The sequence below is a fragment of the Lampris incognitus genome, chromosome 8, assembly GCF_029633865.1.
Source record: "Lampris incognitus isolate fLamInc1 chromosome 8, fLamInc1.hap2, whole genome shotgun sequence".
NCBI lineage: Eukaryota > Metazoa > Chordata > Actinopteri > Lampriformes > Lampridae > Lampris > Lampris incognitus.
In genome coordinates this window covers 25449549-25470972 of record NC_079218.1, presented here as the reverse complement: position 1 = coordinate 25470972, position 21424 = coordinate 25449549, and positions in this window count along the sequence as shown.

Here is a 21424-nt window from a genome sequence, read left to right as displayed (position 1 = left end):
ATTGTTTTCTGGACTGGTCATGACTTTAGTGCTAATGATGCAGCAAACTCAGAAACAGACTTCAGATTTGTGTGATACACTTAGTTTGAACACTACATATCTTCCAGGTAATAAAAAATGTGCTCTTGAAAAACATGAATAGACCAGTGCTTGAAGTGGGAAATTTTAATTGCAGGCACTCTCCTTGCCATTTTGGTGTGTGTGTTGGTGAACACTTAGATGCAGAGTTTTGAATTTCTACAGTGAAATAAGATACTAAATATTAAAATCTAATTACTGATGTTCATAGTATGTATTTCGGGTGTCAATAGATTTTTTTTTATAAATTCTAAAAAAAAAAACAGTGAAATAAAAATCACAATTACAAAAAAACTAAATAACATACTAAACTAAATTAGATAGAAATTGCAGTCTGTCAGTTGGTTCTGTGTAAACAAATGGCGGGGCAGCACGACACTGGAGCTGCATAACATAGTGCGGTTTCGGTAATGTAATATTTTGGCTTGAATTTAATTACTGGAATTAATTGCTAAGGACTACAACAAAACAAAGTGACTTTTGAGGGAGAAAGTGGGACAGTGAGCAAAGCTGTTGGGCCATAAAGTGTCACCAGAAATTATGAGAAGTGGCAGAAAAAAATCCTGGTACTCCTAAGAGCAAAACATGTCGGTACAGCATATCGGTAAGTACAGGCCCAGTTCAAGCACCTGTTAAGACCCTTATCAGGCTAAAAACATCCAGTCAGGCCTGTCTGATTGTCTCTGATTGAATTTACCCCATGGACTGGTACTGGGCGACCAGTTATTTAAGATAGCCCGCTCCACTTCAAGGGTTCATGACCAGTTGTCCTCTGCACATCATCAGAATTGACAGAAATGTAACCCATGTACTTCAGTAAATATATCATTCAAATAATACAAAGCTTGTAAAGTAGCCTTTGAGTAGAGTATCCAGAAAATGACATGACAACTGTTTAGGAAGAGGCTAGTCTATACTTCCTAGTCAGATCAGAGATACTAGATCCCAACACATTTCAGTAACAGCTGAGGTTAAACTGTTATATAACAATTTCCTTGGCAGCACTTAGTGTGAATAATCAATTATTCAATTTGGTAGCAATTTAAGTTAATAGTACATTAACTAGCGTTAATTAATGTAATAATGGACAACCACAGTATCAAGCTGTGAAAAAAGTGGAGTACATATTGATAGTTAGAATATCTTACTTAATTTACCTAGTTATGAATAAGGAGATATGAGATAACATTCGGTAATATGTACCAACTCAGATTTTCTAATGAATTCAGTTATTGCGTAGTCTTCCCATGTTACATTAATTCTGCTGAAAATCTTGAATAACATTATTTAATATATAAATGTATTACTTAAACAAGACTAGGTCAAAACCTAGTATATGGCTGGACTATATATGGTCACTGTTTGAAATTGTGGCCTTTTTTTAGGGAGATAGTCAGTGATAGTGTCTATAATGTGATTTCCTGGATATTAAATGTTCTTCTGCAATGTTCTGTAGTGGTCCCAGTAATATTTGTTGCTAAAGTGTACCAAAGTAGCTTATCACATGGCATGGTTAAGCTATGTCTGCGTAGAAAAAAAAAACAGGTTTTAAATGCAGTTGCAAGAACAATACTTTCCACTCATACCTTGTGATGTTTGATTTGAAAGAGAACTTAATTTAATTGTAATTAGAACTATTCTAATCATCAAATAAAGTTGAATCAGTTCATCTGGACACAACATTTATTGACAGAAACGTTTCATCACTCATCTAGGTCAATTAGATGAGTTGAGTCAGTTGAAAGTTGAATCAGTTCATCTGGATGCATTGTGTCCAGATGAACTGATTCAACTTTCTTTGGTTTTCTTCCATGGATTATTGAGCATGCATAAAGACATATTCTAATCATCTGTTAACTCCCCCTGCTCTTTCATCTGTTTCTATCTGTGGATGTCTATCATTTTTCTAAGACTCACTCTGTATTGACAGACGAATTCACAAAAAAAAGAAAAAGAAAAAATAGATTATGGCCCCTACTAGCAACGTGAATTGTGCATCATTTGCAGCCGCTATCTGCCCCGTCTCAAGGTCCGATTCACAAAAGATATTGCACAAATGATATTACAGTGCAAACACACCCATGAAGTTTAGCAGCTAAGTGCAGTTTGCCTGTGTTTTGTGTCTGATTGCAATTATCCATATGGCAAAGTATAAATGGTGGCTTTGTGCCAAGAACACAGTAGGCAGGTTCAATTCCATCCTTGAAGTCATCGAGTATAGCAAGAATTGTTTGACCTGGCAATCTGTATCTGCGGATGATTTCTGTCTCAGTTAAATCAAAATTTCATATTTTCCTGCGAACTATCTGCTCACTAGCACGCCTGTAATGACGATGCCTTCACTGCTGCCATGATCACTGGAAAGGCTGGGCGTCAATTACCACCAACTGTGGCTATTAGCACTGGTGTTTGTGAATTGGACTGGTTTTTTTTGCAATGAGACTCCTTTGCATAGAACGGGGCCAATTGGGCACCAAATGTATGCATATTGCCTAATTTAAATGCATGCAAATAGCACCGGCGCACCGAGAGACTATTTGCTTGGCAGCACAGTTAGGGGTGCATTTCACCCTTCGCAGGTGCTTTGAGAATTACACGGTTTCTTTTTATCTTATTTGTGTAGGTTTAGAGGCCACAAGAGTGTTTTGTTAGTGTATTTGGGGTGCTTTAAATGTGCGCTCGCCCTCATGTCTCTCGGCGCTCAGCCAACCAATCGTGTGACTTCAGTGACGTTGTTGGTCACCTGATCCAGCGGCCCAAATTGTATCAAACTCACTTACTCAGTCAGTCAGTAAGTCAGTCAGAGACGTTCACGTTTGTAGGGCTTGCCTGCTGGTCCGGCCAGCCAAAATATACTAATTATGAACACAACTATGATTCCTTTAAATTCACCTTCAATTATGATGAGAAAAATATCTAGAGCTCAGGGAAAACATGCTTGTGGCCATTAGCCAGCGACCAGGCCAGGCTAAACCTGTGGCTCAAACAAGAGCTTTTCAAATATAGACCTAAAACTGAGAAACATTGTCGCTGTACCTATAGTAGATTAAATACACTACTTGTGAGTTATCCAAGGACACATCTTTAAATGGTCCTCCCATCCCTCAATAAGAGATAGAAAGAGTATGATCACTGTTTGAGTTTTCTGAGGTTTTGCTCCCACATGAGAAACAAGAACTTATCTGAAAGAGCGAATAACAACAGAAAAAAAAACGATTAGCTGTGGGTATACCCATAAAATGAAGGCTGACAGGGCCAACCGGAAGTTACTCTCATAATTCGTGCAAGGTAGCATGGATGCTATAGGAATACCTTGGCTAGGTTATGAGTATTTTTTTATTTTTACAATACTCCAGAATTTACTTATTGTAGCGGACTATATGGGCACAATTTACCATAATCGGTTGATGTTCTGTGTTAGGTAGACACGGGCCCTTTAAGAAAGGTTTCCGGGTTGACAGGGTGGAGCTAGGACTAGAATTGTGATTTTGTACGGAAGAATAAATGACACACGCGTTTATGTAGTCAATGATAGAAATTGTCCGTCTCTACTTTCCTGCAGTTTCCACATTGGTGACCTCGACGGTCTGCTGGACGTTTCCAGAGACAACTCTTCCTCTTCATCCAACTGTTTCTGCGACAGCTGCCTTCTCAGGTGCGGGCTGCTTTAACCAACACCGCCATCACTGACTGTCGTACTCTGGCCGAGGAGGCTGAAAATGTTTCCTGGCTGCTCAATAGCACTGCACGGCCGCGTTTTTTTCCTGCCTTAACATCTTCACCATAGCCTGGAGACACAACAGTCGCTGCCGCAGCAGCAGCCCCTCAACGGTGGCAGGAGCACGGCCTGTGTTTTTTACCATGCAAAGTCTGGACCCAAGGCCAAGCGGTGCCGATCTCCATGCAGTTTCAGCGCGGCGGGAAACGCTGGGGCCGGCGCTCAGTAGTGGCCATGTGCGTTTGCCGAACTGGCAGGCTGCTCTTCATCCAAGATACCATTTCTGGACGGCGGTTCCTGTGCGACACTGGCGCGCAGAGGAGCATCCTGCCCGCATCAAAGAGTAGACATCTTGTCCTGCGGATATGCCCCCCATGGAAGCCGCTAACGGCAGCCCCATCCGCACTTATGGCACTAGGTGGAGCTGTGTTTCGGAGGACAGCGGTTCGGTTGGGACTTTGTCACGGCAAAAGTGGCCGTCCCCCTCCTCAGCACGGATTTCCTAGAAGCCCATGGGCTGCTGGTGGATGTCAAAATCCGCCGCTTGAACGACGCTGTCACTTTCTGCTCCTATGTGTGTACGCTCATCGGAGCGGACTCCATCAGACTGTCTAGCATGCTCTCCGCCGCAGACGATTTTCTCCAGCTCCTCGCTGAGTTCCCGGTCCTCACACAGCCCACCTTCTCATCTCCAACCGCCAAGCACAGAGGGGAGCACCACATCGCCACCACTGGCCCACCAGTCTATGCTCAGGCTCGGCGCCTCAATCTGGCCAAGCTCACCACCGCCAGGGAGGAGTTCGAAAATATGGAGCATCTTGGCGTCATTCGCCACCCCAACAGCCCGTGGACTTCATCCCTCCACATCGTCCCGAAGCCTGGCGGCGGGTGGAGCCCATGCAGTGATTACCGCTGACTCAACAATACAACGACACAGGACCCCGATACCCAGCCCCACACATCCAGGATTTTTCTGCCCACCTGGCTGAAAAAGTGATATTTTCCAAAGTGGACCTCGTCCGTGGATACCATGAGGTGCCTGTCCACCCGTTGGATATCCCCAAAACGGCTCTGGTCACCCCATTTGAACTGTTTGAGTTCCTGCGCATGCCATTCAGCATCAAGAACACCGCACAGACATTCCAGCGCCTCAGGGATTCGGTGCTACAGGACCTGCCTTCTGTTTTCGTCTATCTAGACGACATCCTTGTCGCCAGCACCTCCAAAGTGGAACACCTGTCCCACCCCCGGACTCTTTTTGAGCGGCTCAGCCAGTACGGGCTGATTGTCAATCTAGCCAAGTGCCAGTTTGGGCTGACAAACATCAACTTCCTTGGACACCGAGTCACCAAAGACGGGGCGGTACCCCTTCCATCAAAGGTGGATGCATTCGGAAGCTTACCGCGACCGCTCACAGTCAAGTCCCTACAGGAGTTCCTCGGCATGGTGAACTTTTACCACCACTTTATCCCCTGAGCTGCTCAACTCATGTGACCTCTGTATTAGGCCCTGAAAGGCATGGCCCCCAAACACACTGTGGACTGGTCTGCAGAGAGGGATAAGGTGTTTGTGGACACTAAGACTGTTCTGGCTGACGCAACAATGCTGGTGCACCCATCACTCAAGTCTCCAATCGCCGTTACTACAGATGCTTCGGACGACGCAGTCGGGGTGGTGCACGAGCAGTAGGTGAATGGTGCTTTGCAGCCGCTCGCTTTCTTCAGCCGACAGTTATGGCCCAGCGAACGGAAACAGCACCATCGATCAGAAGTTCGTCGCTCTCTACCTCGCCATTCGACACGTCCGTTCCCTGCTGGAGGCCTGCCAGTTCACAACATTTGTGGACCACAAACCACTGACGTTCGCCATGGCCAAGTTGGCTGAGCCATGGTCTGCCCGCCAGCAATGACAGTTCTCCTACATCTTGGAGTTCACCACGGATGTACAGCACGTTGCTGGCAAAACCAACCTTGTTGCCAACTGCCTCTCCCAGGCCATTGCAGGGGCCATCCACTTGGGTCTTGACTATACCGGCATGGCAGCTGACCAGGCCACCGACCCAGATGTGCAGGCTTTCAGGACAGCTGTCACAGGGCTGCAGTTAGAGGACGTGACTTTCGATGACGCTGGCAACATGCTCTTGTGCGATGTCTCCATGGGCCAGCCCTGGCCCGTCATTCCCACTGGCTGGAGGTGGTGTGTTTTTGACACTGTCCATGGTCTCTCCCACCCTGGCAAAAATCCGTCTCAAAGACTAGTGGCAGCCAAGTTCGTCTGGCACAGGCTCAAAAAATATGTGAGACTGGGCTGACACCTGCGTGGAGTGTCAGCGCTCTAAAGTGCACCGTCACACCAGAGCCCCCTGGCACAGTTACCGGTGCCCGAAAGGAGATTTGACCACATAAACGTGGGCCCCCTGTCCCCCCCCCCCACGGTTTTACTTACCTCCTTACCATGGTGGACAGGATCACTCGATGGCCAGAAGCCGTCCCACTGTCATCGACTACGTCCACTGACATTGCCCGGGTGTTCATCGGCAACTGGGTTGCCCGGTTCGGCACCCCATCTTACCTCTCCTCGGACTGGGGCTCACAGTTTGCATCTGAGCTCTGGAACACAGTCACAGAGAGCATAGGGGTGAAGCTCCACCGCGTACCACCTACAGGCCAATGAGTTGTGTGAGCGGTTTCATCGCTCTATGAAGGCCACTCTTTGGGCCAGCCTCAAGGATAGCAGCTGGGTTAACAGGCTCCCATGGGTCATGCTGGGCCTCAGGATCACCCCTAAGGAGGCCCTCCAGTCCTCGTCCTCTGAACTGGTTTACAGACAGCCACTGCGGATCCCAGGGGATTTTGTCCCCAACACCACAGCTCCCTGGTCTGCAGCCCATCAACGGGCCATGCTCTTGTATAACGCCAGAGCTTTCGCACCGGTCCCCACTTCGCAACATGTTCTCCCACAGTCTCACATCCCTACAAGTCTGCAGAATACATTTTCATCTGCCACGACACCCACTGTGGACCCCTGCAGCCTCTGTATGACAAGCCGTTCCGCATCCTGGAAAACGGGAACAAGCACTTTGTCGTAGAAGTCAGCAACAGGGCAGAGCGCATTTCAGTGGATCGCGTCAAACCAGCTCACCTGGACTTGGACCGACCTGTTGGAGTTGCCCAGCCCCCACGGTGGGGGCACCCTCCTAACCTGCCCCCACCACCCAACAAGGCCCCTAAGGCTCCTCCACCCCCCGCATTACCCTCATGCCACCGCAGGGTCCTTACGGCCCCTCTTGTAGGCACCCAGCCTCTGCACCTGTTCGGCGAAGCCGTTGCGGCCGGGCCATCTGCCCCTCTCCACGTTGACTTTTTTTACTATGGTGAATTCTGGGGGAATGTATGTAGCGGACTATTTGGGTACAATTCACCATGATCGGTTGATGTTCTGTGTTAGATAGACACTGGCGCTTTAAGAAAGATTTCCGGGTTGACAGGGTGGAGTTAGGACTAGGATTGTTGGAGCAGCGCCATGCTGCTCGCATTGTGATTTTGTATGGAAGAATAAATGACACACGTGTTCATGTAGTCAATGAGAGAATTTGTCCATCTCTACTTTCCTGCAATTTCCACATTATTACAGTTTCATATGGTAGTGGTGTCTTCACTTACTTCATGCCACTGATGATCAGAAACAGGTAGTAAGGGGTCCACTGACAATATATGATGTTTATGTAAAAGGAGTTCAAAATACCTTATACATTTTTCTTCCTGTTGAAGCGTTTTTTTTTGTTTTGTTTTTTTAGGGAGTTGTTCCTTATCCGATGCTAGGGTCTAAGGACAGGATGTTGTGTTGCTGTAAGCCCCTTGAGGCAAATTTGTAATTTATGATATTGGGCTATACAAATAAAATTGACTAAAATTGACATACATGAGTGTTAGAAACATTTATCCTTATAACACAATGTGGGAAAACTGTTTTTAAATGATTAAGCAGTACAGGTATGCACTTAGGAACAAATAAATATTCATTCCTCATGTACCTTTTTATGTCTCCTTTAATTTTAAGGAAGGTCAGTTCATATCACTTATTCATAGCTTTGTAATTTGCCTAAGGTCAGTACAAATGATTGACAAAGTTGTATTTCAAATTGTTCTTGGGATGTTATTGTGTTTTGCCAATCACCAATAAATAATTTAATGCTAGTTAGCGTGCTATTACTGTAAAGTATATTTCTGTCCATTGGAGGTTGTTCATCAAACACACAGCCTATCATCCACTTTACTTTTTCTCTCTGTACTGTTGCTGCATAGCTGCAATGCTCTATGACTGAAGGACACCTTACTTAGAGGAAAATATCACGCTGCAACAGACAAAAAGGATTTGTAGATACTTTGTGAGTTAAAGTCACAGACACTCCTGAGTTGTCTTCATAATCAGTTTAGGCAACAGTGCTTTGTCAGCAAGCTTAGCCTCACTCCGACGATGCCGCAAAGTCTGTATGACCTTAGTATAACTCATGCAAAAGGAAATAAATAACAGTCGTAAACCCTTGCCGAAGTGTGATGTAAAACGCCAAACAAAACAGGTACTTGGTGTTGTATTGAAATACCCTTTAGCCGCCAGACAGTGTTGCAGACAACTTCACCAGCACCCCCCCGCCCCCCTTTCTGCTGCTGCACTAATGGCTTGCCAGATTATAGCAAGCCAACTTTAGAGCTTCTGAGACGTGGTGAGCTGGTCTTTATCTCAGAGAAACAGATGCATACAATGGCATCCCAAGGGGTTTTTATGGATAGGTATGTGGGTGTTTGTTGAAGGTCCCTTTATTTTCAGCTTTTTATTTACAAATTATCCTAATACCTGCCCTTTGTATCCTTTGTAGCCCCCCCCCCCCCGTTTTGTCAAGAAAATCCTGGTTTTTGGTGTTTAAGAAAGTAGAAATAACAATTTGATCACGTGAAAAACAAGGTCGTTTGGTATTCCCCGTGGTAGTTAACACTCTGGTAATGTAACTTGGACCTTGCATGAATGATAATAGGTCATCACATTTCAAAGGAGAAAAAAAAAGGTCAAAGATGAAATCTTTCACCACTATCTTTTGTTAATAAGGTTGCCTTTGATGCCCAAGGTAAAACTTTGCTTTTGTACCACTGGCATTAGTTATAAAAACAAGCAAAAAGCCTATTGAGCATACAATAAGTAATAGGATGTATTCGACAAATTCATTATCATAAGGTGAGAAAATATTAGTTGTGATGTTTCGTTTTGAAATGTCAAACAAGCCAAAATTATTGTGGAAGCATAAAAGGACTGAAATATTTTCCTTTTTATTGTTGGTAAAGAAGAGATCAAATAATTTTCTAACAAAGAACTGTAATGTGTATATTGGGATAACACAAAAATTGATAGCCATTTCTGGTTTCTCAATTCTCAAGTATCCCCAATTCTCTACCAAAACATAAACCATGCAGAAACATTTTAGATTGTTCTGGTTTCAAAAAACTCCAACTGTCAACAAGGACTTTTTTTATTTTTCAATTTTATTATATATTTTTTTATTTTTATTTTTTATTTTTTTTGCCTGCTCATTTTGGAGCCATCCCTACTTGCATTAGTAAAGCTCCAGTTTAAGCCTTGAGCATGGAACAGGCTTATTCTTTCCCACTTCTTCATGGATTAGTTACTGCATATAGATTTAATTGAATTTCATAGTAGACATAGAGGAGGCAAACAATTCCAAAAGGCACAGTCTTCCCCTCTCTGCTCCACCACCATCACATCTGTAAATAACCAGGCGGTTGCTGCATTATCTGAGGCGATTGCTCTGGATCTGCTGTGCCTCTGTGCTTAAACTTACCAGGGTTTTTCTTTATTTTGGAGTTATAAACAAGCTCGTTTTAGCAGAAGGAGCGTCTCATTTTTTTATTCCAGTTCCATTTAACTTTAGCATTGCCTTTGACACTGGTAATGAACACATGATATCTGAGATTTTGTGGAAATTTACTGATGCTAATATTGATTGTTTTTGTATCATCTCTCAGATATAGGCAGTTTTATGTTGCCTCACGTAGCTCTATAGCTTGGTAAGCTGCATCTTACCTCTAGCTTTCTAGGTTTGCCATATATCTACTTGCTCCCTCACTTTGACAAATAAATCTTAGATAGTATTCCTTACCATTGCTATACTCACAATGCACAACTGCGCCTACCAACAACATTCTGTCATGCGAATAAATGATAACAATAATCATCAATTTCAATTTGCATGAATTCTGATGAGTATTTTTATATTGATTTTTTTTTTCCACAGCGGAAAAGTTTTTTCAATGGATGGACTTGGAAGAACAATCTCATGACTATTAACTCCTGACTGGCAGAAGCTTGTTATGGCCGCCATGATCTCTGTCGAAACTATTAAGTATTTATGATTAATCCATATTGCTTGAAACATTAAATTTCAAAATGAAAAATCCACAGAGAAAACAAGAGCTAACACCATGCTACCTGGCATTGCTAATCTATTTTTTGCAAATGAAATAAGTTTCCATCTAGCCCACTTTTACATCCTCATTAAATGGTTATTTTTTCTGTGCTGTGTGCATTATTCTATGGTGTTTCATGGATTAACGGATAAGTTTAGCTCAATTAATTGTTTAAGGCCTAATTCGTACATCATCAAGTTTAAGGTCGCCAATCATGCGGCTTGGGATACAAAATGCAATGAGGGTAAAATGTCAGGTCAACAAGTGCCAGCTTTTGGGGGCATCCTATCATCAATTCATAATGGTCCCACAGAGAGGCTCAAGTCTATACCACATGGCATGCTACTGTAGCACATATCTACCTTGCATTTGCCTGTATTATTGTATTATTCTGAGAATACAAATATCTCCCTACTGTCAATGTATGTAAAATGTTTTACAAAAAAACAAACATCAAAAAGGATTTTTGACCCCCCCCCCAAAAAAAAAAAAAAAACATAAAAAGGATTAGAGGATAAAGCATTAATAAATGGCCCTGAGTTAAATCATGTCAGAAGTGTGGGAGGCAGGTAAACAACCAATTAAAAGCAGCCTTGAGAGAGGGTTACACTCAACTAAGATTCACATCCACTGAGAGTGTTGATTTCATGTGCTACTCATGCAAGAAGACACTTGCTTTTGAAAATAATGCCACTTGATAAAAGGTAAGAGGATGTAAGTATCAGCTTAGACTGAGTTTTAAGTTCAAGGTTCTAATGTAGCTTCTTTTGTATCATTCAGTTTCCTTGGCTATGTTAGAAATGCACTTGTATATATGGTTCAAATAACTTTTTATCCATGATGAAATTGCATTTCTTTAACCCATTAGTTAGACTCTCTATGGTGTGTTTTAGAGGCATATTAAATGATCATTTTATTTTTTATACAACCCAGGTCTCATTTTCATTGTTTTTGCCGATGTGCATATTGGTTATGAAATCATTTTATTCACTGGCTCCAAATGTAGAGATGGAGGACAGGTAATTTAACTTTTTCTTGGAACTTTTTCATTCCTTGATGCCATACTTTGACATTTTGTTCAACCAACTGCCGAGAAAAAACATAGTTATAGTTGAGATTTTTTATTTTTTGTTTCTCGGTAATCAACATTTTTCAGAATGTAAAGGATAATCACCTTGAGTTCACCTAGCACCCAAAGAGCAGCAGCCTTGTCCAGCACTGTACGGGCCTACCCAATAATAATGATTGGCTAACATTCATTACCTCCATACTGAACTCTCACTCATCTATGAAAGGGAACATTTCGGTACATGCAATGGTGCTGCAGTAGCAATCCATCAGCTCATAGTTGACAACGATATGCAAACCATCTTCTATGAAACAATGAAACTCCTCTGCATGCATTACAACACCAATGATCACAGCTGCAGCAGGATGATGCTTCTCCCCCATAAAAAGTATCAAAACTTTCCTAAGGAATACTATGGAGCGAGAACATCTGAATCCACTTGCCATGCTCTCCATGGGAAAAAAGACTGACTATGGAGATGCCAATCTTCAACACCAGAGTCATTGAAAAGATTTCTATTGTTTAAGGAGGAGTGATGGACAAAATTCATCTATAAATTTTAATGAGATTTATATGTATGGTAGTAGCCTGCATTAACACATTAATAACCTATACTTAGCCTAAATGTGTAAGTGTAATTGTGGCCTAGCGCTAATTACTCTATAGGACTGCAGCAGTTTAGCCATATAGTCTTGCATGCCATTCTAGCCGGCTTTGACATTACTGATGAATTAAGTCATATCTCATTACAGTGGCAAACTTGGTTACTTGAGTGTCAACTGGTCTGGTCTTACAGGTGATCTGCTTATTTATGTAGATATTGATATGTGTTAGCCTAATTTTGGAACTTGTCTGCTTTGTATTATTTGTTTTATATGGCTATATTGATAATAATTTTCAATGAATTGTTTGATGGTGGGTCCAGTTGCTCTTTTGCAGCATGTCTCATGTAATAACAGTGGACCGTTTAGGCCTAAATTAATTTCATAGGCCTATTCCTGGTCTTTTTCAGTCTTTCTAAATGATGTACTATGAGATTGCTGTGTGAATATTGGTGTATTTGGAAATGTGCTGTCCACATGAGTCCAAAACAGCAGAGCAGAATGAGATGCTGAATGTTAAATGCTGAATGAAAGTAATGATCACACATGCTGTGTCTTGATAGTACAAAACAAGACTATTTTGATGATGTAAAGTACCAGTTCAAAATACTATGAATAAAGAATTAGCTTGAGAGCAGGATAAGCAGCTTGGATAATGGTTGGATGGATGCCCACTTTTTTGCAATGAAATTTTAAGAGGGAAAAAAACACAATGCCATGCCACTGGATTTTCGACAAGGGAGCACATCTTTTGGTGCCACAGGATATGAGCCTAAAACCTGTCCTTTCAAAAAAAAGAAAAAAAGTGTGCTTTAGTTAGACTGTATATGGTTTCCCATTATCTATGACTTCTCAATTGCTCTGGCCGGGTACGTCGATATTTGATGGGTCCTATGATGGGTCATTCCTGCAAGTTGAAACAGGAAGTGGTTCAGGAATGTGATGGACCATTTAATGGACATTTTAGGTAATAACTTTTAAGTTACACTGTCATTTTCACTTCCAAATACCTGGCTGAGATAACTGTGTTAAAGTGGGGTATTATTGAAGCATATCTGGTAACTCGTGTTCTGTGGCACGACTACCATTTTAAAGCTGTGTCCGGCAACACTCCCATGTCCAAAATCTCAACAATGAAATCAGTGAGTAAAATGATGTAATTTCCAACATGCACAATTGCAAAATCGAAAACCCCGGTTGTAAAAAATTTGAATTATCATTTAACAACTACCTTTCTTAATCACCCAGCAACCCAGATCATGAGTGCCAGACTTGTTCACTTCCCATTGTTTCCTGCATGCACCTTAGTTTGATATCTGTGCACTCCATGTGATTTAATTCTATCCCCAGGCCTCTTCAGACAATAAAGATGGAATATGAGGCTGACAGAGCAGGTAGAAAAGAAGGGTGCTTTCAAAAACTCCCCACACCCGTAGGGCTGAACAATGATTTCCTTCAGACTTCCTGGGATATCCAGCTATCCAGATTACTGAAGGAAAATATTCTAGTAATACAGTCCAGGAAAGAAAATTAAGGTAAACTTCAGCAAAGCATCATGTGTTGCTTCCGTGTATGCATTACAGTTATTTTCGAGGACCACAGAGAGAGCTTCTTTGGGGTAAAGATCAATCAGGGAAAGGTAGGCCATTATTACCATGTTGCATGGTGCAGTGTGCAGGTATTTCGATTATCCAGAAAGTATGTTGGCTTTCCTAAAAGAAATTAAGGGTTAGAGTTGTTTCGCCATTGCATTGCTGTCATTTCTCCACAAATATCTCACATTGCAGAGAAAGCTGACCCTTTCCAGGGGTTTCATTATTCGCTCCACAATAATGTTAGTTTCTTTGAGAGAATAGAGAGAACTGGAAGCTGGAAGAAAATATTCTTTTTCTTTTGACATGCTACATTGCCACTCAGTGTAACTGCGGTGTTATCAGTGTATTCCAGCATATCTATTCCAAATGAGCAGCACCTACTTTGGAGTTACGGGGCAAATCTGGGAATTTCATTTGTGTCTGTGCAAAGGGGGATGTGTGGGGATGAGGGGGGTGGGTTTAAGATGTTTTATGATGGAGTGGAAAATTAATAACTTTGGTAATTGAAAGGCAGAACATTGTGATTGTAACCTCAATATCTGAATGTGTCTAGGTAACCTCATTGATGACTGTTCATGGTTGGGAGAAGAGACTAGAGTTGATCTGATTCTGATACAGGACATCAACTCTCTATTATGACTGTATCACAGGTCAAAACCTGCGAACATTTTATGAGCAATCTCCTTAATGGATTTTTGAAATTACCAACACCGTTCTAACATCTTACTAACACCATCGTTAGCCAGCAGCCATACCATCATGTACCTGGGCTATGCCAAAAGATGGAAGCTAAGTAAGTATGGGCTTGGCTAGTACTTGGATGGGAGATCTCCAGCAAAAATGTGTTGCTGCCAGAAGTGGTGTTGGTGGGCCAGTAGGGGGCAATCTTCCCTCTGGTCCTAAAAAAAAAAACAATCCCAAGGCCCCAGTGCAGTGACACTGTGCTGTAGGTGATGTCGTCGTCGTTTGAATGAGATGTTAAACCGAGGTCCTGACTCACTGTGGTTAGTCATTAAAGATCCCATGGCACTTGTTGCAAAGGGTAGGGGGTTCCCTGATGTCCTGGCAAAATTCCCAACCTGGCTCCCTCCATCTGACCGCCTAATCGCCCCCCCCCCCCCCCGTGTAACTGGCGCAATGATTCCTCCCTCTCCACCTCAAGCTGATGTGTGGTGAGCATTCTGGCACAAAATGCCTGCCGTCCATCACCCAGGTGGTGCTACACATTAGTGGTGGTTGAAGTGAGTTACCCCCTTCAATGTAAAGTGATTTGGGGGTCTAAAAAAGTGCAAAAAATGTAATGATTATTATTATATTATTATTATATCATACTGTAAAAGTGACTGGTTGTATGAGGGACAGAAGGGGATGTAAAGGATTATCTGGCTTGAGGTCCTTTAAACATCGTGTCAATATTGTCAATGCCAGTCACAAGAGAAACCACAGTCCAGCAGTAGATGGTAGCTGTAGCGGATGAACAGAGCTCACTGTGTGTGTGTGTGTGTGTGTGTGTGTGTGTGTGTGTGTGTGTGTGTGTGTGTGTGTGTGTGTGTGTGTGTGTGTGTGTGTGTGTGTGTGTTTGTGTGTGTGTGCACGCATGCACCTTTAAACTGTCTGTTTCCTCCCTGATTGTTCCAGCCTCTCCATGTGCTTAATGCCAGCTATGTGGTAATCAGTCATTCTTTTTCAGATAAACAAAATTGGCTGGCAACCAACCAAAACAGGGGATACAATAAGAAGAAAATACTCATGCAGCTGTTGTGTCCCTTTTTATGTCTATAAAAAGTGGCACTGTAGACTCTCACACGGCTAACTGCCTGAATCTTGTGCACTTCTGTCATGATATAAACATCTGAAAGCACTCATGGCTTTATCTCCAAGCTGGAGGTGTTTACTGTAATTGCTTTGTTAGAAGAGTGTCAAAGAGAAGAGAAGACAGCAAACAAGCAATTAAAAGAACATAAATCTATAATGGAAACCAGCTGTTCCAGTTGAGAACACACCTATATATATATATATATATATATATATATATATATATATATATATATATATATATATCAGCTCCTCTTTTGCTTGATCACAGTCCCTTTCATGCCAGACCCAGAAAGGTAAATGTTATATTAGTACCTCATTAAGGAGCAGACTTGAGCACGGCTGCGGCAGTCGGTGAATGAGGCTGCCCGCCTCATTATGGAGGCGCTGCTAAGCCTCAAGAGTGTATGTGTGCTATCGCCTGCCTCCACATATCAACGTGACAGGGTGCTAATCTGTTACTGAGGTGGGTAAGCGAAAAATGTCCGCACATGAGCAGGCTGTGAACATTAGAAAAATTATTATCAGCAGTGATTCTACAAGGGACACTGTAAGGCTAACAGACGATGTGTTAGCAAATGCGTCATCCCAGGAGCATTCAGCGAGTAACAAAACTTTGCGAGAATAATGTCCCCAGAGCACAAAAGCCCAGGCCTCGACCATATTTCATAATAATGAGGTAGGTGAGTCGATTTCCATGTATTAGCCTCGTGAATTTCTGGAGGCATGCCATGGGTGTCCACAGAGATTCTTAAGCGAGCTCTTGCCAATAGATACCTGTGACTATCCAGGTAAAGGAAGCCAATTAGGAGCCTCCCAACACTATAAATCTTGGGAAAACTCGTATTTCTACAGTAGGAGTCAATGCCTTGCTGCTACGATAAAGAGTAAAGGTGAAACCGATATACTTACATTCTGAGTTAGGCCTACCTATTGTTTTAGCCATATTAGCCAAACAGAAAATTGTGAATTTCTGCAACAAAAATTTGTGGATGCTTTTTAACTTGAGACAAGAATTCTAGCAAAAATGGCGAAGCATTTAATGAAGGTTTCATCACACCAAAAGCTTTCTGCATTCTCTTTTATCACTTACATTGCTCAAATTTCACGAAATATCATTCATGAGATGCTCAACCTCTAGAGTTGAATTGTTGGAGGTTAAGGCCCTGCTATGCCATGTGCCCAGTCAAAGTCACCCCAGGAAAAACAGTTAACTTTTTCCAGCGCCCCTATTCCTGTGTAAGCCTCTTAGCCCTCTAGTGTGTTTATAACAATGACATAAGATAAAAAATATCTGTTTGTTTCTCCATGTTTCCTCACTTTTGCAGGTCAAAACTGCGAAGATGGATCATCCGTTTCCATTTCTTTCTGTCCTCTGCATCTTCCTCTGTCACGCCAGCCACCTGCATGTCCTACCTTACCACATCCATAAACCTCCTCTTTGGCTTTCCTCTTTTCCTATTGCCTGGCAGCTCCATCTTCAGCATCCTTCTCCCTATATACCAGCATCTCTCCTCCGCACATGTCCAAACCATCTCAGTCTTGCCTCTCTTGCTTTGTCTCCAAACCATCCAACCTGAGCTGTCCCTCTAATATACTCGTTCCTAATCCTGTCCTTCTTCATCAGTTCTAATGAAAATCTTAGCATCTTCAACTCTGCCACTTCCAGCTCCGCCTCCTGTCTTTGCGTCAGTGCCACCCTCTCCAAACCATAGCTGGTCTCACTACCATCTTATAAAGCTTCTCTTTAAGGTGGAAAATAGAATTATGATTTCCTCATGTGGGATTATTCAAGGTGGCCTCTACAAGGATATGATCCTCGAATTTCATCATACAGGGCTTTTACAAATTCGTTATCTTGCTGAAGACTGCAGCATTTGTTATAACGTGAAATCTATTTTTCCAGGATCCAAGAGATTTGCAATGTGCAAAAGTGTGCAAAAATCGCATGTAAGAAAACAAACACCAAGTTTTGCCTGAAAATACAAATAGTGAAGCACATGATTTCCATACATATCCAGAGAGGATTATTTAAGGTGTTTTATTCCAAAGTGCTCTCCAGTACCCGGCTATGGCATGTCTCTCCAGCAGATGTTGTGGTTTAATTGGATGAGGTTGTGTTTTGCCTGGGCTTGTCAGGGAGTAGCAGAGAAGATGTCCGTGCTGAAAGTTAATGTAGTGTTATCGGTTACCAAGGCCTTCATATACTAGAGTCGTCACTCATTAAGATGTGAGAGGTACTATGGAGAGTTGTGTAAACGGTTCATAATTTCAAAAGAAATCAGATGTGGGAGAGGTAAAAAACAGGTAATGCATCCAAGTGTGACTATTTGTGGTAAACGTGTGTTCAAGAACTTCCCTACAACTGGTGGTACACTAGGATGGAAACATTGTTAATGGACCTAAGAGGTTAATTATAACCAACAATGCTCCTTTAATAGAACACCTATGTAAAGTAGTTTGATTTCAACTTCAGACTCAGTCAAGAAAAATTACACCAACCTCAGTGTCATTTGCTGAAACCTCCTCATACTCTTTTACATAATTTCACTTACTATATTTTTTACCAAATTCAAATTAACTTTTTTTATGTCACAGCAGTGCCAGCAGGACCACAAAAGAGGTCCTCATTACTCTTTCTTTTTACCCATATTTTTGCACCTCGTCTGGCTTTGATAGATACTGTATGAGAAACCTTAGAGCTGACCTGTGTAACCATCTAAAGGTTTATCCGCTATTACCAGAAATCATACAGATGTAGTGCTCAACATAACCATCAATAATGTCACATGTATTTCTAGCAGGGCGCCGAACTGGTTTGAGGAACAAGAACGAAAACCATAAAAAAAAAAAAATCACTTCTATGCACTGCCTTTGTGCACTGCCTTTGTGCAATGCCTGTTGACACCTATGTCCTATTGGACTTGAACCTACTTTTTTTTACACTTGCGTTGTTGCCTCCTGACTAGATCCTTGCTTGTGTTGTATTAACTCTCAGATGTATGTCGCTTTGATTAAAAGTGTCTGCTAAATGAAGTTGTAACACTGTAACATTGTAACATATGGCTTTGCATGGCTATAAATTAACAATAAAGGTGAAGGTAAGAAAACACATAGACTCATTTTTAGCTGATATAAACTTCGATGTTATGATTCATATTAACAGCGTCACACAAAAACAATGTGAATTAAATGTATTATATGATTATAATGTGATTTAATTATATAATTAAAAATAATGTGAACTCCCTATGGTTTCTTCCTATTTTTTCCCCCTGTTAAAGGGTTGTTTTTTTTTTTGTTTTTTTTTTATGGAGCTGTTCCTTATCCAATGTGAGGGTCTAAGGACAGGATGTTGTGTTGCTGTAAAGCCCCTTGAGGCAAATTTGTAATTTGTGATATAAGTCTAGTCAAGTTAATTTTATACAAATAACATTAACTTGACTAGACTTGACTTGAATTAAGCATATTGCATACATGCATTAGAGCCCTGTGAAATCTGTTAATAATCTGCCTTTTATACTTTATTATTTTCCTGATCTCTGATTTTTTTTCTTTCATTTTAAATGTATATTGTTCTAACCGGTTTAGGAATGCTATATTGGGGGTGGAATACAAAAACAGAAATGGCAAAACATTGGCTCTGCTCAGAAGGTACCTATTGAAAAAAATAAATTTTAAGTCCTGATTTCTAGTCACATGATATCTGTTTACGATTGAATTCATATAAAGCTTATGGATTCCCTGCCGCCCAATGACTGCTGGGATAGGCTCCAGCATCCCCGCGACCCTGAGAACAGGATAAGCGGTTTGGATAATGGATGGAATGGATGGATTCCCCTGCTTTTGGCCAAACTGTAAGCCATCACCATGCCCAGCCCCTCTCATATTGTGTGGTAATTGAGGTCTAATGTAGGCACCACAGAACTTGGGGACATGTTCTGCTGTCCCCCTGATACTTTCCATACCTTAATTAGTATCTTTCTAATTTTAATGACACGAGACTTCAATACAGAGAAGCTCACTTGGGGTGCTGCATGTTTTCCTGGGGGAAATCATTGGCTACTAATTAACTTAACGCCGGAAATACAGTAATATTTCTCACCGTCAGCACATTAAGTAGAGCTACACCCAGGGACAGTGGACATATAATCACTTTTAAAAAGGTGTTGAAGGAGGAGGGGGAAAGAAAGAAAAAGTGTTGCCGATTTGATCAGACCCCAGAGAGGACTGACCGGGGAAAAAGTTCCATCAAAAGATAAAGCAAGTGTGGAACAAAGTCAGAGTTTTAGTCCTTTCTGGGTCAAGCGAAAATGGAGGACCGATTAAATGACAGTTTTTGTTAGGGTAGTCTCTGGTGAGTGAGGAAACACATTATTTCTTTTCTGCTGAGAGACGGAGAGAAAAAAAAGCTGGATTCTGTGTCTACACAATTCCAGCTTTTGTTAATAATGGAGAGCAGTCTCTCTATCTGCTGCCCTGAAGAAAACATTATCACTGCAACAATTTTACATCATAGGTAAGTACAGTTGTTTTGTTTGTTTGGGTTTTTTTTGGTTTTTTTTGGTTAATTATAAATCTAAAACATTGACATGACCTGTTATCTTTCCATCCATCCATTATCCAAGCCGCTTATCCCAATTAGGGTTGCAGGGATACTGGAGCCTATCCCAGCAGTCACTGGGCGGCAGGCGGGGAGACACTGTTATCTTTGAAATATGAAAAAGTACCTTTTTGTATTACTTCTGTTGGAATTTTTTGTTTATTAGTTTGGTATGGTGTTGTCATAGAAACTGTTGTCAATGAGGGCATCTGGGTAGCGTAGCGGTCTATTCATTTGCCTACCAACATGGGGCTCGCCGGTTCGAATCCCCGTGTTGCCCCCGGCTTGGTGGGGCGTCCCTACAGACACAATTGGCTGTGTCTGCGGGTTGGAAGCTGAATGTGGGTGTGTGTCCTGGTCGCTGCACTAGTGCCTGCTCTGTTCAGTCGGGGTGCCTGTTCAGGGGGGAGGGGGAACTGGGGGGAATAGCGTGATGCTCCCACGCGCTACATCCCCTTGGTGAAACTCCTCACTGTCAGGTGAAAAGAAGTGGCTGACAAGTCCACATGTATCAGAGGAGGCATGTGGTAGTCTGCAGCCCTCCCTGGATCGGCAGAGGGGGTGCCGCAATGACCGGGACGGCTAGGAGGAGTGGGGTAATTGGACGGGTACAACTGGGGAGAAAAAGGGGGGAAAAGTCCAAAAAAGAATAAAAGAAACTGTTGTCAATAAACAAAAAAGCATGCAGTCGGACTCAGGGAAGTCGAGTGAGAACCATTTTGAAAAGCTGAAAATGGTCTGGCCTGATGCAATTAAAGGACCTCCAGGTCTTTTAGCTATTTGAATATCTGTCAGAGCAAACGTCATTTCTTCAGTTTTATCATTGACTTCTAAAACAGACTGTCAGCAGGGTTGAACAGAATACTTTGAAAATGTATTTTAATGCTTGAATACTGAATACACTGACCTAAATTTAATCAGTAACATATTCAGTTACAATACTCAAATCGAGTAACCTATTCCGATTACATTTAGAAAACATGTTCAAGAGGAGCATGTGATACTTTATTTCTGTATTCTGAATATGCATCGTCATTACTATCACTCCATTACAACTCAACCCTGGACATTGGCTGAGACACATTTCTGAAAACAAACACAAGCTGAGATGTTCATTAATTAGCTCTGCAGCCAACTATGATAAAGAGGTAGTTTTCCTTTGCAAACAATCCGGATATTTTATCTTTTTTGTTGTCTACCTCTCTGTGAGGTTTTTCTGGTTTGTTGTTGTGGATAATCTATAATTTGAACCATCAGAAGGAAGGCTTGGGGACAAGTATTTGAGCAATGTAGCCCTGCATGTTGGTCCTTTCTCTCTTTTTCTTTCTCTCTCTCTATTGATCTAGATAGATAGATCCGCATCTTTCTCTTTCTGTGTCTGTCATTCCGTCCTTTTATTTTCCTTACCTACTCTCTTACTCCCCAACTCATCTTCTCTTCTCTTCTCTTTTTTAGCCCCTCTCTCGGT